This window comes from Canis lupus, chromosome 27, assembly GCF_011100685.1.
Source record: "Canis lupus familiaris isolate Mischka breed German Shepherd chromosome 27, alternate assembly UU_Cfam_GSD_1.0, whole genome shotgun sequence".
NCBI classification, from domain to species: Eukaryota; Metazoa; Chordata; class Mammalia; order Carnivora; family Canidae; genus Canis; species Canis lupus.
The window spans coordinates 21,438,817-21,450,520 of record NC_049248.1 but is presented as its reverse complement, the minus strand read 5'-3'; positions in this window follow the sequence as shown (position 1 = coordinate 21,450,520).

The window sequence follows — 11,704 nt, the reverse complement described above, 5'->3', positions numbered from 1 at the left end:
TTATAAAGTGAATTAAATGACATAATTTCTTATTTTCCACTTTTGAAAAGTATTATTTTACTTGAAGTGTTTACAATTTTTTTTCTACTATTTTGAGTATGTATTCTTTCTCCAAGTAGCATTTTCAGGATTAATTCAATCTCTATTTTTCTCTCTCTCTTGTAATGAGTATTATTCTGTAGCTTTAGCCTAGAAAACATTGTAATGAAATTTCAGTGACCTTAGTTCAGGATTATAACTTAAATGACAACACACCACTTACGAACATCTACATCATGTTGCTTACATCTGCGCCATAATATCTAACTCAAGGCTGTCAAAGGGATGGGTTGAGTGAGTTAACTCAACCAAACACTTTGCTCTTAAACTTCAATGTATTGTGGATCTTATTTCTGGTAACAAATCTGTTGGAGTCTTTTGTACTGGGTTTATCATAATTCAGGAAGTATTAGATCTTCATAAATCTCCTATATATACATATTTGTTACAAATAAAATGTATTCCAGAAAGACAATCAGGTATGATCTTGGTCAACTGTTCGTCTTCATGTTGGAGCGAAAATCACACTTAACTTTCCCTGATGTAGATGTACAGAGAATGACAAAGTCATCAGAGTGAGACAAGGAGATCTGATGAGAGAGCAAGGGAAGAACACAATGGCTGATGGCAAAAGCTTCAAGTCCCATGAGACTATAATATCTTCTCTCGAGATTGAAATGATCACTGAGATGGAAAGAACTGACAAAAGACTTTGTAAGATATTATAGAATTATAGATTTGTTGGTAACTTTGGGATCATTGCCATCCAGTTTTTTTTTTTATTTTTGCCATCCAGTTTTTTTAATAAATTTATTTTTTATTGGTGTTCAATTTGTCAACATACAGAATAACACCCAGTGCTCATCCCGTCAAGTGCCCACCTCAGTGTGCCATCCAGTTTTGATAGAAAATTGCTTAAGGTCAATAAGCTAAGGGTGTGACCAATAGCCTTAATTCCTAGATTATTATTAGTCAAAAATATTTTTTGAGCACCTTCTATGTGCCAGCCCTTAGACTGTAGGGACATATGATGAACTTGAAAGAGTCCCTTCTTTCACAACCTTTACATTTTACTAGGGGGTAAATATATAATTTTTAGAAGTATATGTTTCCTTATACATATCTTTCCATATATATATATATATAGCCTTTTAAAAAAAGGAAACATTTGAGATATGGCAGGCACCAAATAGATGCCATAGAGAGAAGATAACATCAGGTGGTGTGGGAGACAGTGACTGCAGAGCTACCTTAGCGGGGGCGTTGGACTGGGGACTCTGAGGTGGTGACATAGGAGTGCCAACACGAATGATGAGTGGGCTCCCTGGGCTTGGAGGCATGGCAAGCAGTTCATATTTCATGCTAGCTGGGGAATTTTCCACAGAGGATGAGACATCCTGACACTTTCACAAGGTCATGCTGACCACTGGTTGGGGGTAGACCCAGGGGTCAAGGGAGGAGGCAGGGATAAATGGCTATTACAGTGGCAGAGGTGAGAAAAGAGGAGCATGTGGACAGTGGTTGTGGCAGGGGAAACGGTGAGAAACGGCCAATTTCAGGATATAATATGAATATCGAGCCAGCTAACCTACTAATGCAGGAGTGAGAGACAGAAAGAAATAGAAGATGAAACCTAGATTTTTGGCTAATCAACAGAATATCTGTGGGTAGGATTTATTCAGATTCAAGGCTTGACAGCCAAGTGATTTTGGAAGGGGGCTTGGGTGCTTGGGTGTGGGGCGGGGAGGGGAGTGGAGGGCCTTTGGATCAAGACTTCTGCTATGGCCCTGCTGTTTGAAGTGTCTGTTAGACCCTAGGTAATTGGTTGGATAGAAGAATCTCTGACGACTGCTGCGTTGTTCCCTGGGGTCCAGTGGGAGAGTTCAAGAATTTGGGGAACATGGGAGGTGGAGCCAGTTCAGGGGGTTTACAGAGTGCTGTGGAAATAAGCGTTTGCACAATGACAGCGGTTGCTGGGGACTTGCTGCAGACTAATTGCCCTGATACCAAGGCCCCCTGGGTTTTTCCCCTTTTCAAAAGCAAATCCTGAATCTCTCCCCCGAAACTCTGATCTACTCACTTTGCATTTTCACTTCCTTGGAGCTGACAAAAAACCTTACATGCATTTCCTCATCCAAATTGCCTCTCACTGTTCCCATGGATTCCCCTGGCACTGATTTTTCACTCTTCTTCCTCTTCTCTGCCCCTCCTCGCAAGTTAATAAATAACTGCTAAATCCAACGATTCTTCTAAGGTGTCTTTGGCACTCTTTGACTTCCATGGATTTTTGCCCTAAAGACATTCCACCCCATAATTAGCTTAACCCCCTTTAGGACAGCCTGCTGGGTTACTCTGTCCCTTGTGCCTGTTATTTTTCCATTTCCTCTTACTGGCTCTCTAGGGACCCTTGCTTCCCTTCCCACTCTTAATCATTTAGACCTTGTATTATGAGGTAAATGTCTGTCTCCTAGTCTGTAAGGTCCTTGCCAGTTGAAGTCCATTTTCTGTCGTGTTTTTTCTTTTTGTTGGAGTTCAATTTGCCAACATATAGTTATAACACCCAGTGCTCATCCTGTCAAGTGCCTCCCTCAGTGCCTGTCACCCAGTCACCCCATCCCCCCACCCACCTCCCCTTCCACTACCCCTTATTCCATTCCCAGAGTTAAGAGTCTCTCACGTTTTGTCACCCTCTCTGATTTTTCTCACTCATTTTCTCTCCTTTCCCCTTTATTCCCTTTCACTATTTTTTATATTCCCCAAATGAGTGAGATCATATAATGTTTGTCCTTCTCCAATTGATTTACTTCACTCAGCATAATACCCTTCAGTTGCATCCACGTCAAAGCAAAGGGTGGGTATTTGCCGTTTCTAATGGCTGAGGAATATTCCATTGTATACATAGACCACATCCTCTTTATCCATTCATCTTTCAGTGGACACTGAGGCCTCTTCCACAGTTTGGCTATTGTGGACATTGCTGCTAGAAACATCGGGGTGCAGGTGTCCCGGCGTTTCATTGCATCTGTATCTTTGGGGTAAATCCCCAACAGTGCAATTGCTGGGTCATAGGGCAGGTCTATTTTTAACTCTTTGAGGAACCTCCACACAGTTTTCCAGAGTGGCTGCACCAGTTCACATTCCCACCAACAGTGTAAGAGGGTTCCCTTTTCTCCACATCCTCTCCAACATTTGTGGTTTCCCTGCCTTGTTAATTTTCCCCATTCTCACTGGTGTGAGGTGGTATCTCATTGTGGTTTTAATTTGTATTTCCCTGATGGCAAGTGATGCAGAGCATTTTCTCATATGCATGTTGGCCATGTCTAGGTCTTCCTCTGTGAGATTTCTCTTCATGTCTTTTGCCCATTTCATGATTGGATTGTTTGTTTCTTGGGTGTTGAGTTTAATAAGTTCTTTATAGATCTTGGAAACTAGCCCTTTATCTGATAGGTCATTTGCAAATATCCTCTCCCAATCTGTAGGTTGTCTTTTAGTTTTGTTGGCTGTATCCTTTGCTGTGCAAAAGCTTCTTATCTTGATGAAGTCCCAATAGCTCATTTTTGGTTTGTTTCCCTTGCCTTCATGGATGTATCTTGCAAGAAGTTGCTGTGGCCAAGTTCAAAAAGGGTGTTGCCTGTGTTCTTCTCTAGGATTTTAATGGAATCTTGTCTCACATTTAGATCTTTCATCCATTTTGAGTTTATCTTTGTGTATGGTGCAAAGAGTGGTCTAGTTTCATTCTTCTGCATGTGGATATCCAATTTTCCCAGCACCATTTATTGAAGAGACTGTCCTTTTTCCAGTGGATAGTCTTTCCTGCTTTGTCAAATATTAGTTGACCATAGAGCTGAGGGTCCATTTCTGGATTGTCTATTCTGTTCCATTGATCTATGTGTCTGTTTTTGTGCCATTACCACATAGTCTTGATGATCACAGATTTGTAGTACAACTTGAAATCCAGCATTGTGATGCCCCCGGTTCTGGTTTTCTTTTTCAATATTCCCCTGGCTATTCGGAGTCTTTTCTGATTCCACACAAATCTTAAGATTATTTATTCCAACTCTCTGAAGAAAGTCCATGGTATTTTGATAGGGATTGCATTGAACGTGTACATTGTCCTGGGTAGCATAGACATTTTCACAATGTTAATTCTTCCAATCCATGAGCATGGAATATTTTTCCATCTCTTTGTGTCTTCCTCAATTTCTTTCAGAAGTGTTCTGTAGTTTTTAGGGTATAGATCCTTTACCTCTTTGGTGAGGTTTATTCCTAGGTATCTTATGCTTTTGGGTGCAATTGTAAATGGGATTGACTCCTTAATTTCTCTTTCTTCAGTCTCATTGTTACTGTATAGAAATGCCACTGACTTCTGGGCATTGATTTTGTATCCTGCCACGCTACCGAATTGCTGTATGAGTTCTAGCAATCTTGGGGTGGAGGCTTTTGGGTTTTCTACGTAGAGTACCATGTCATCAGCGAAGAGGGAGAGTTTGACTTCTTCTTTGCCAATTTGAATCCCTTTTATTTCTTTTTGTTGTCTGATTGCTGAGGCTAGGACTTCTAGTACTGTGTTGAATAGCAGTGGTGAGCGTGGACATCCCTGTCGTGTTCCTGATCTTAGGGGAAAGGCTCCCCAGATCCCCAATCTCAATGGGGATTGAGAATGATATTTGCTGGGGGCTTCTGTTGGTTTTGGTAAACTCCACCACATTTAGCACCGGACAGCCCTCCCAACAGATGTGAATTGACTTCCCAGACCAGTTTAATTCTATGCCTTCCAGAAAACTCAGTTCCAGTATGGTACCTCAATTTGAACTTATTTTTGTATTCTGCTGTTACTTCATGTCTGCATTAGTTATTTCTTTCTTCTTTTTTAAGATTTTATTTATTTATTCATGAGAGACACAGAGAGAGGCAGAGACACAGGCAGAGGGAGAAACAGGCTCCATGCAGGGAGCCCGATATGGGACTCGATCCCAGGACTCCAGGATCACGTCCTGGGCCAAAGGCAGATGCTCAACTACTGAGCCACCCAAGTGCCCCTAGTCAGTTCTTTTTTCAACCCGATCATATATTCTCTTCTATTATTACTTAACTATTCACAGTAAGTGAGTCTTGCCCTCTCAATTGTATCATATCCTTACAGAGAGGCTGTCAGTGGCTTTTTCAGTGACCGACGTGGTATACTGCCCTCAGAAGTCATTCAACAAAGATATGTTGGGTGGAAGGATGAGTTAATGAAGAAATGATTTAAAGAATGAAGGAATACATTTCCGTCTCTCTACCTGCTCAGCTTCTTGGTCCTGTGGGTATGAATGCCTACAGTCATATTTAATTCCTTGTTTTCACTCCACTTTACAAATCAAACCAGTAACAAAATACTATTGATTTTTGCTTTTTAATATCTCTTCATCCATTTGGAGTGTAATGAAAGACCTTATCCATCTTCCTTCAAATGTAAAGGTAAGCAAAGATGAATTGGAAATGCTAAGGATAGCCTCTAGCTGTCACCCACCTATAGGGTAAATAAATCTGCTGGAGAGGTCTATGGGGGTTTGCATAATGTAATTGTGCTTTTAACCTTTCCTTACTTTGTTATCATTTTTCCTTGTCATGTGTAAGATTATGAAATAGAAATACTTTTGCTTTTAAGCAGCCCATTCACACATTTACTAAATACTAACTATTCAAGTCAGAGGGGAATGGATAGCATTTAAATAACGTTCACATTGGTTTTATTTTTAATTTAGTTTAATAAAAAATTATTGATCCTTTGTCTAAATATCTAAATATACAGACCTAGGTGGAATTTTCTAAGGGATTAGCAGGGGAAGAAGTGAGAAATGACCCTTATGGCTATTTTGGATGAAAAGCTACAGGAAATCTGAATATGTAAGAAGTCATTTATCCACCCAGCCGCCCAGTTGATAATTAGGAAACTAATTACAGAGCAACACCATTTATCTAAACACCATTTAGATAAGGGCAGTTTGGATCATTATCGTTCCAAAGTGCAAGGAGCATAATCTTAAACTCTAACTAAGGAGATCTGGGTAAATAAATTTGGGCATTTTTGTTGTTGTTCATTTGCAATATAATCATTAGTAGCTTAAAATCTTCATGACTACTTGTATAATAGTTTTGAGCATTTACTAGTCCTTAATTGTTGATTGGCTGGGTTATCACTATCCCTGGCATGATAAGGAACACCTCAAACTATAATTCATAATAGGGGTACAATTCAGAGCCAATGTATATCTATATATACATGTATATATGTACATTTCTGAGAATATAATTTTGTTCAATTCAAATTGGCTATTTATTTCAAATGTTTACATTAATTTACAGTATCAAATTTTCTCAACTAGAGATGAGAAGATACAGGTCATTAGATGTCAGTTATTTAGATTGCCCCTTCATTTTGTGAAAGTATCCTAGTCTGCCGGGATCTGTATAAATGACAACTCAAGAGAAATACAGTCAGGCTGAAGCATCCTTGCAATGACTAGCCAGGTTTTAGGGACAGAGGGCATATTTCTGGGTAATTGGCCCAAAGAGAGTTTTAATCAAAATAAATGAGTGAAACCAGTGAAGTCCTGCTAGGTAGTATATAGTTGAGCTATACAGGATCCAGACAAGTTTTGTTGTTCCAGCAAAAATATTTTTTAAACCATCTGGTAAATATACAAATTAATAATGTTAATATTAATTTTCTTCCAAAGGTAGATCTAGCCAATCCAATAAATATCTCATTTTGTTCTTTTGCTTATGACTGTATCCTGTTCTGTGAGTGTTTCACTTCTGATTTATAATGGAAGGTATAAGGCTCCTGTGGCTAGTGGGGTGAAGTTATGTTTCTCCCCTGAGATTCATGCAACGTAAGTAGGAATGCCTTGGGCCTTCTATGGAGTACAAACAAAACTGAGGCCAAGGGTGATAAGGCAGCAGTGACAGGCTTTATCATAATGTTCCTTCTAGGATGTCAGTCCATCCATCACAGGGCCAAAGTGGGAAGGACAAGTAGCAAGTGTGCTGATCAGGCCTCATTTGATAGCCACACCTCACTTGATAGCCACACCAGGAGTCTGCTGGCTCAAAGAAGCTTCTGGCTTTTATCAGAGATGCTGGCTCTCTAAAGTATGGCCTAGGCCTGGCTCTGTGCTATGATGTAAACAATCTGAAATTCAAAGGAAGAGAACTTGGACAGTAGGGTTTATGTCTAAAATGAGGAGAGTGTACAAAAGGATCCCCAGGGGCCCATCATGGAGGTCAGACTGTTCCCTTGCTCTGAATTGCTTCTCTCAGGGGCATTGTGCCTGAAAGCTGGGAAGGATGAGGGGTGCAGGGAATGGGTAGAGGATGGAGGAACAGCACTCAGACATGTGCTGTCCTTCCCCTTGTCACAGTGACCCCTGCTTTCACACGGATTCCTGCTCTATTGCTCTCTGTGGCTCTTTAGGCTTTCTGCTAAGCAGATACAAAAGGGTTTCCTCCAGGAGAATTAACCTACTATTTTTCTAGGGAGGAGAGGGGAAGAGAGAGAGAGAGAGAGAGAGAGAATGAGAGCAAGAGTGAGAGAGCGCACACACACAAGCAGGCGAGGGGTAGAGGGAGAGGGAGAGAGAATCTTAAGTAGGCTCCACACTCAACACAGAGCTGGAAGCAGCACTCAATCTCACAAGACCCTGAGATCATGACCTGAGCTGAAATCAAGAGTTGGACGCTTAACTGACTGAGCTACTCAAGCGCCCCAGCCCACTACTTTTATGTTGATAGAAGGGACATAGAGAATCCTTTAGAATAGACTCCTGTCTCATTCCCTGAAGATACTGATAAACTAGCCAGAAGGTGTTGCCTCTTCAGAAATCATGTCCAGAAGTGGAGGGTGATAATTCCACAAGAAAAGGACATTGACAGAGCTCTAGAGGCCTTAATCTCTGCATGGAATCAGGAATGGGCTCATAAAGGAACTCCAGGGATTGCCATTGGGAGGTCCCTCATACATGATGGAGACACCTACCGTGCGGCTCTTCCGGTGGAAGTGAACCTGGAGTGCCCACATGGCCAGTCAGGCTGTATATTTTGCAAAATGCAATCCTCCGGCTGAGTGGTCTGGCATGAGGAAGAAACACTATGGTTGAACTTGCTGGCCCCTGACAGATGCCTCCAGCCCAGTTTCTCATGGGGTTTAAGCCTGGCCTTGGGATGTTGAAAAATCAATCATATTTTAATGTTGCATAGAAGGGTCTCAGTCTAACTTAAAAATTTTTCCCCCTTGGGATTCTTTTCCCAGCCCTGCCTTCATATTATTTAAACCAGTTTCCCAAAGAGTATTTTACAGAATTTGCATGAGAATCACCGCTAAGTTACTTGCTTAAGATTCTGTTTGAGAACCGTTGCCCCAAAACAGGGGTTATTGACTCTGGCTACACAAGAGAATAACCTGAAAAAAAACCTTTAAAAAAAAAATAGATATCACTTCTCGGGGCCCCATACCCAGAGCTTCAGATTTGATTGGTCCAGGTTAGTTCCAGGCATCTGCTTGATTTTTTTAAAAGATTTTATTTATTTATTCATGAGAGACACAGAGACACAGGCAGAGAGATAAGCAGGCTCCCCGCAGGGAAGCCTGATGGGGATTCCATCCCAGGACCCCAGAAGTCCTGGGATCATAACCTGAGCTGAAGGCAGGTGCTCAACCACTGAGACACCCAGGTGCCCCTATCTGTTTGATTTTAAAATTTCTCTCAGTGACTCGAGTGCATAGTCAGGGTTGAGAACCCCTGAGTTAGCAGAGCCCTCCACAGATGAGCAAGTGTGCTTCTGGGGGAGGGTGGGATGCAGGGCAGAGGATCACTGAGGCCTGCTGGTAATCAGGAAGGCGGCCTCCAGTATGGGTGAAGAGTCTGTCAAAGAGGTGGGAGCTGGTGCCGGGACTCAGACTCCATCCCTGCTGCACTTTCTGAGGCTCATTCTCTCTCTCCCCCTTCCAGGGAAGGAGGCCTTCCCAATGTCACTTTGCTAAAGTATTCTCAAAATTTAGTGTGCACAAAAGTCACCTTGACAGAATTTTACTGGAATTCCCAGACCTTATCCCAGAGGACCTGATTTAGTAGCTCTGGCATGTAGCTGGAATATATATGTTAACAACTATTATATTTAATGACGATCATATAGAATTTTGATGCAAGTGGTCAAGGAACCATTGCACTTTAATAACACTAACTTGTCCTTCACTGAAGGTATCATCTGCTACTCTTGGGGATGATCTTTGTCTCGAATTCTAGTTCTCTGTCACCTCGTGTCTGGCCTTGGGTAGTTAATAACCTCTCTGTGCCTTAGTTTCTCTGTCTGTAAAATGGAGGAAATAAAAGTCTTTGCTCTATTGAGGTTGTGAGGAATCAAGTTAAAACAGAGGTATGTCATTTTTATGGCCTGAAGTAACCAAATGACCCAATTGGGTGGCTTTGGGACTATGTCTCTATTTAGTTAGTTCTGGTCCTCTAACACAGCAGTAATCTGACTATTTCCAGTTCCTCATTAGGCCTTAGCCTTCTCCCCCATTACCCCACTCAGTCAAGACATACCAAATGTTGTTAGAAGAAACTTTATTTCTATGTGATTTGTTGTGAAGAAAGACTAAAAAATACTGGAATTGTACTTTACAAAGAATTTCCTCCAGCGGATATTAATGTTCTATGTATGAAGGTTGAACAGTGAAAATATGTTATTAAATCTTATTAGACTCCACTAATTCCTTCCAAACAACTGGTTAAAGCTCCAATAAAAAAAATTACTTATTTATTTGAAAGGGAGAGAGAGAGAGAGAGCACACAAGAAAACGAGTGGGAGGAGGGGCAGAGGGAGAAGCAGACTCCCCGCTGAGCAGGGAGCCTGAGGCAGGACTCAATGCGACCCTGGGATCAGGACCTGAGCCTGAGGCAGACACTTAACCCACTGAAAAGTGCCATCTCTTTTTTAAATTAGCTTTGTGATGACACCTAGTGGCCAAAATGTTAACCACTGAACTTTTAAAAAATACACAAAAGTGTTTTTCTCGGCATACAAATACTTAACACTGGATCTAATTCATCTTTAAAATTTCAAAAGCAGGAAATAGTCCTGCATTAGGAATATGACCAGTGAAGCATTGGCTAAAGCAAAAATAACTTCATTTTTTAAAAAGATTTTATTTATTTATTCATGAGAGACAGAGAGAGATAGAGAGGCAGAGACACAGGCAGATGGCCAAGCAGGCTCCATGCAGGGAGCCCGACATGGGACTCGATCCCGGGTTCCCAGGATCACGCCCTGGGCTGAAGGCAGGCGCTCAACCGCTGAGCCACCCAGGGATCCCCCCAAAATAACTTTAGTTAGTATTTTTAGTAGTAGGACTTTCCCCGATCAATTCAGGCAGACAAAACACAGCAGGTTGTCGAAGGTGACATTCTTAGTAAAAACTTTCAGGGATCCCTGGGTGGCGCAGCGGTTTGGCGCCTGCCTTTGGCCCAGGGCACGGATCCTGGTAGACCCGGGATCGAATCCCACGTCGGGCTCCCGGTGCATGGAGCCTGCTTCTCCCTCTGCCTGTGTCTCTGCCTCTCTCTCTCTCTCTCTGTGACTATTATAAAAAAAAAAAAAATTTTTAAAAAAAAATTAAAAACTTTCAGATTTGGAGAAAGGGATTCGTATCAGTACATAGTAAACAAACCAAAGACTACAGGAGAATTTAACAGGGACTGTTAAGAAGACTTCGCGATAGTCACACCTGGCACTTGAAATAATTAGGAAATAATGAATAATTCAGGTAACAGTAATTACTTTACCTAGCTCTCCTCCCAAATTGGCATAGGGTGTATTTACTGTATCCATTCATTTACTCACTCGGGAACTGTTTCACAGAGAAGCAGACTCTAAGAGGGAGACTAGTGCCGGGAGGTGTCAGAGTGGCGGCTCTGGGGACAAGGCTTGCAGAGGGGCAAGGGAGAGGGGAGCTGGGCAGAGGAGGGAGCGGCTGCACGCAGGCTCCGCGGGGGGCTTCAGCTGACCCCACAGGGAGCTCGGGAGCCAGCCGGGCCCCTCAGTGCACCTCTTACTGGGGCAATAGGGCCCTTTTTGCTCTGTCTAGCTACTACTAGGGTATGGCCTATCTCCGGGAAGGGGTGCCCGTGGATGGAGCAACTGTCTTGTGGCTGGAGCATTGCTGCCGAGGGCTGGCAGTGAGGCCGTCTGCTGACCATCCTCCCAGCGTCTGCGGGGTCGCAGGGCCCATCACAACACCCACCGCCTGAAACCACATGTGGCCAACAAGACAGGTAGGCCTTCTGACTTTGGGGAACTTAAAGATACACATCAAACGTCTCCTTTAAGACCAGCCCCTTGCCGCGACTCTCTGGGACACCAGCATCCCCCTCTCTGCAGGCGGGGAGCCCGGCACCTGCCCAGCGGCCCCCCCCCCCCCCGAGGTCGGCAGGGGCCAGCGCAGGGGCCCAGGGCGGGCGAGGAGTCGGGCTGCCCCGGCTCACATCACCTCCATGTGCAGGATCCTCAGGGCCTCCGATTGCGGGGCGCTGGTCCATCTGCCCGCACCTGCCCGCCACGCAGCCCTGATGCAGCCACACGGCCGCGTGCTCCTGGCAGGGGAGCGTGTGCTCCGGCAGGTGCC